The sequence below is a fragment of the Erinaceus europaeus genome, chromosome 11 (assembly GCF_950295315.1).
Source record: "Erinaceus europaeus chromosome 11, mEriEur2.1, whole genome shotgun sequence".
NCBI classification, from domain to species: Eukaryota; Metazoa; Chordata; class Mammalia; order Eulipotyphla; family Erinaceidae; genus Erinaceus; species Erinaceus europaeus.
Genome location: NC_080172.1, coordinates 27,209,287 through 27,215,286, shown reverse-complemented (window position 1 = coordinate 27,215,286; position 6,000 = coordinate 27,209,287).

Here is a 6,000-nt window from a genome sequence, read left to right as displayed (position 1 = left end):
TCTAAGATGACAGAGAGAGAGAGAGACATAAAGGGAGTAAAGATACTATAGCACTGAAACTTTTTTCAATGCCATGGGATTTGGGCTTAACATAGGTCACACACAATGGCAAAGTAGTGCAAAGTGAGTTATTTCATAGTACTCTAGTGTCCTTTAAATTTCTGAGGATTATTTTATTTTACTTGATTTTGATTTTTTCAGAAATGAATGGTCCCATGAATGTGTGACATTTTTGAGAAAACTTGTTCTTATATGATCAAATTTATTGATCTCATATTTACTTCTCCTCTGTCTATAGTTCTCCCCAGTTCCTGAAGTTCTTTGTTAGAATAACCTTCAATTCAGAACTATTAAAGTCTCTGCTTTTTGTTGGTTCATTTAAAATTCCTAGGAACAGATACACCCATGAAAATAAAACCAATAATGTATATCAGAATAAGTCATATTTATATTTGACTCAGTGGCTGATTTTCATTTGATCAGCTGCCTTTTTCTATCACTCATTCTCAGGCATGTCAGCGCTAAAGGTCATGGTTGTTTTATGTCAAAACAAAGTGAAAATCTGATAATGTAGATATATGAATAACAATTCAGATTTAATAAGAATTTTCTTGAGAAGCTGTGATAATTTTTTTTACAAGGAATTAGTCAGTTTAGATGAGACACAATGTATATCATCATCTATGTTTTGTCTGATTTTCCATTTTTGTTACCATTTGATAGTGAATTTCTTGATAAGTAAACAAGCAGAAGTAATTAATTGATTTTAAAGAAACATTTACTAATCTATGATAGAAAGAATCAGAGCATCACTCTGGTATGTGTAGTGCCAGCAATTGAATTCAGGAGCTCTTGCTTGAGAGACCAACATTCTGTACACTGCATAACCTCCCAGATAGCAGCTGATCATTTTAGAGAGAAAATTTCAGTTGTGCTCTATGCATATTAATGCAGTATAAGAATCTTAACAAATTAAGAATTCTGTAAGAAGCAAACTGTAATTAAACAACAGTCTAAAAATAACATTTAAATTATCTCAAAATGATTCCTAATTCCTTTTATCTAAAGTCCCAAATATTTTTTTGATTACCAAGATCTTTTCCAAAATATTCAATAATTATTTCCACATACTCACTAAGAATCAAAATGAGGAAAGGCAATCTAGCACTCACTGAATACATGCATACAGAGAGAGAGAGAGAGAGAGAGAGAGAAGGAGAGACTCACGTTTCCCTTGCAACAGTTCTATAAGAGGAAAAAAATTATTTCCATTATAAACCAAATACTGTGGCTTGGAGTGTCTAAGTAGAACTTAACCAAGTACATGCTACATTAATGTTTATTTTCTCTTTAAAAAACATACTTTTTTATACTGCTACTGCCTCTGGCATTAAAAACATTATTCTACTATTAATCAAATAGAGGCAACATTATAAAGAAAAGAGCCATTCTTGCTCACACATGTCCTTTAACCATCAATCCCTGCAAAGTGGGAGGACTAGAAGGAAGCAGAGCTTTGATTTAGATCCTTTGCTCATTAGATTAGGAACACAGAAAACATTGAGTCATATGATATTTCAGAAAGACAACTTGAGGAAGTGGTAATGGAGGTGATTTTTTTCACAGTACATAAAAGATACAATAATGGAGAATCATATATCTCCATGCAAATATGATGACAGCACATATTCCTAGCATAGATTCCCCTTAGTTTTCAAAGCTGTCACTAGAATTCAAACCCATAGATAAATTTCCAAATACAAATGTTATGCAATTAATTTCTAATCACACTTATGAATTGCAGTTGTCACTTTACCCATCCTGCATTTTCTGCATTACTTAGTTGATTTTCTTAATGTAAGGTTCTAAATTTATTGCTCCTAAATTTTTTGACTTTAAAAAACTTCCAGTGGTGCCTGAAATTAGTGACAATTATTTTCTTTTGAGATAGAAAGAAGTGTGTGTGTTTGTGTGTGTGTGTGTGTGTGTGTGTGTGTATCAAGTCCATTGAATTTGTTGCTTCATTTAACATTGCTATTTTATTTTATTTTATTTTTTTTTCTCGGGGATACCCAACTATTAGTGTGTTGTTGTCATCATATTCTCTGAAGATACTTATATCTGTTTTGTATATTTGGATATAATATATATATATATATATATATATATGAAAGTTACATCAAGTAGTTGGATTGATCCTTTAATGTAGTATTGCAGTATATAATGAGAAGCCCATATCCTTCTCTATTTTTTTCCCCTCCAGGGTTATCACTGGGACTATGAATCCATTGCTCCTGTGTCCATTTTTCGATTTTTGTGATAGGACAGAGAAATTATAAGGGGAAGGGAAGATAGGGAGATAGAAGGATGGACACCTGTAGACCTGTTTCACTGTTTAGTGAAGCTACCCTCCCTGCTGGTGGTGGGGAGCCGGGGCTCGAACCTGTATCCTTGTGAGGATCCTTCCATTTCTTACTATGTACACTTAACCCACTGCGCCACTGGGTGGCCTCTGCTGGGTCACCTCTTTTAAACTTCTCTATGTATTATTGTCTTAGAAAACTTTGTACCAGCACTTTTGCATCATTAATATCTCTACTGTTTTATTGCTTTGAACTTTTCTGATTTCTGCTCCCCTCTTTATTATTTACTTTCCTCTTTGTGAGGCTTGACTTGGTGTCCTTCATCTAATTTCTTGGCATGGTGGCTTATGTTACATCCCAGCATTTAGTGCTATAATTCCCTTCTTAGAGCTGCTTTTGTAATCTCTTTTTGGTATAGTATTCTATAAATATTGATTCTGTCTTATTAATTAATGAGGGTGCTGAGTTATGTTATCCTTTTCCAATTTTTATTTGCTCTTTCAGATGTTGATATGGGAATTGTAATTGATCAAACTCTGCACCCTCTTAAAAGATATTACCAAATGTGGTAAGTGTAGCCTTCTTGAAATTAAGGTTGTCAATATGAGGTCACCTTGAATTTAGGATATAGACCAAATTCAACAAGCTTTTCCTGTTTATTTCTTACTTTTTTTCATAGTCATTTTAATAGCATGCTGATGGCATATTGACTGGGGGACTTTAGTTGTTTTTTACTATCCTGACTGGTAGAAGCAGAAGGTTTTTCACTTAATCTGCAGGTTGGTAAGAGGCGGGATTATTATGAATGAACACTGGCAAATGGTATAGGTCTCCACTGTCTTATCTGGCACGGCTCAGGTGTGTAAAACTAGGACCATCTCATTAGTGAATTGAGGTGCAGAATACCACATGGGCTCTACAGATGCTAGGAAGATAAAAATGGGTACCCACCACCTCCAAGCAGGAATGAAAGTTCTGGCTTCTAGTCAGTCTTTTCTGACTAGTCAGTCTTTTTCCCCTTGTAGGGAGGTTGGGGTACCTCCTTACAATTTCACGAGAGTCCCTATTCAGAACTCATTGTTAAGGTTAGGAGTCAAAGTACAGGTTTGGTTTTGTTTTGTTTTTTTTTCCTTTCTGTGGTTTTGGTTGTAATTTAGTAGTGATTGTCTAAAACTCCCTGTCTTGCTAAACTGCCTTTTTCCTGGTATTTTGGTTAGAGAGATTAGTCTGTTGTCTTTGTTATTGTTGCTGTCTTTGTCATCTGACCATTGACATTTCCAGTTACTGGCTTCTTCACCTCCAAGTATTGGCTATTTGATTAAAAAAAAAACTGAAGAAATTCATCATATTGTTATTTCATAGGTCATGACAGCACAAGTTGAATGCTTTTTGTTTTATCTAGTTGTTTCAGAGTTTTAGTGTTTGTTTGTATGTACTTCTGCTAGATATTATTATCATGAAGAACGCTTAAAATTGTATTCCATTTTCTTGGAAACAGATGTAAAGTAATTTCATATCATTTTTATTTGTCTTAAAATATGATCTTTTCAACTACTTAAAAGTACAGTACTGGGGAGGCAGCATAATGGTTATGCAAATGACGTTATGCCTGAGGCTATGAAGTCTTAGTTTCAATCCCCACCACCATCAAAACCCATGATTGAGCAGTTATCTGGCAAAAAAAAAAAAAAAAAAAAGACTAAATCCAGAAGACAGCTTGCACAGTAGAAAGAAAACATGTTTTAACCATACTCAAGATCCTGGTTTCAATCGCCTGCACCACCATAAACCAGAGCTGAGCAGTGCTCTGGTTTAAAAAAAAAAAAAATGATTCTGGGCTCAAGTTCTAGGACCCTATGGGAGCACAATGGAAGGCATCAGGGAAACTAAATAAATTGTAGAGTAATACGGCAATGTCTTTTCTTTCTATCTCTCAACTAAGAAGAATAGATTGTCTGCAATTTGTCTTGACAAGCTCAGGCAAAAGCAGGTGACAAACTGGTTTTGGTTCTGAACCATCATTTGTCAAACCCTGAAATGAATAGATTTCTTAACTGTAACTTTTCACTGTTAAAACATAGAAATGCATACATGCACACCCAGAAAGGCTGAGGAAGGTAGACATTAGAATGGGTAAAGGGGAAGAAAGATAGTTCAGTGGGTACTGCACAAACAAAACTGCATGCGAGGCATTGAATTTGATCTCTAACACTGCATGAAACCACAAAGGACCACAAGGACCACAACAAAAGGAGCTCTGTAAATGGTGGAATCATACTTTTGGTTCATCTCTCTATAAGACAAAATAATTGGGCCAGGGAGGCCTCTTGGTGGTAATAACCACATGTGAGAACCAGGTTCACTCCTCAGTGGCACAAAAAAAAAAAAAAGGAGAAATATCTCTTACTATTGTCTGAGAACTTGGAAAGAGGGGCAATACTGGTTGGAAGAATGCATAATCCGGGTAATATTATAATTATTAAAAAACAAAGCATCACAACAAACATCGTCACCTTCAGATTTAATTTCAAATAAAAGTAATACCGTCATAAATGAAGTGTAATTAAGTTCAACTGATGTTATGATTGGTTAAATTTTCATTAATATTCATTCATTTATGAAACATTCAGGACTTTAAATAAAATTTAAGTGACTTCTTCCCGTTTTTGTTTATGTTCTAATCATATCTCCAGTCTCATTATTTAGTTATAAAACTTGATACTATTGATAAATACATAATGAAACATATATGTGTGTGCTTGTGTGTGTGTGTGTGTGTGTAGAAAAAAAGAAACATGGTCTTTAAAGTGTAAATATTATGTAGAGAGAGGTTAGTTGTGTGTGTGTGTGTGTGTGTAGAAAAAAAGAAACATGGTCTTTAAAGTGTAAATATTATGTAGAGAGAGGTTAGTTGAACTATGGAAGTATAATATGGACAAACTATAGTTCAAAAACTCAGATGTCCAGAACAAGGGTTCTGGGCACAGGATGCCAGAAGAAGACATGGGACATCCATGGCAAAGACACACCTTTATTCCATTAGGGCCATACAGCTCAGTTTAGTCCCCTTTTATCTCAGCCTTGTTCAGCACTGCTTAGCTAGGCTCTGCTTGGCTCTCCCCCTAGTCAGATCCCTGGGACTTTTTCACAACCCCTGCTTTTATATGTGGGACTACAAAAATGGCAAGGGACCATCAACTACTTTCAGGAAGTTAACAGAGGGAGATACAAATAAGTGCAGTAATGAGTATAGCCCCAGGCCACAGAACATGTTTACTTCCTGGTTATCTAACCAGGCACCTGCATTCCCAGGCAGGGTAGCTCAGTCATCTGAAGCAGGAAAGCCTGACCTAATCCATTTTCCTCTACATCAGTCAAAGCAGAGGTCAAATATTGCAACATGTAAAACTAAGTCATATATGTGAGAGAAAGTAGTAATTACTAATAACTAAACCAAATGAAAAGATTAAACATCTAGAAGCTGAAAAAATCCTGAGGAGTAATAGTTTCAAGAGTCCAAGATAAAACTAACTTTAGAAGAAAAATTCAGATAAAGTCTTATAATGGAAAACCCACCACAGCTGCAAAACATTTCTGATAAGGCTGGGCAGAGAATGAATGGGGTGGGGAAGACAAT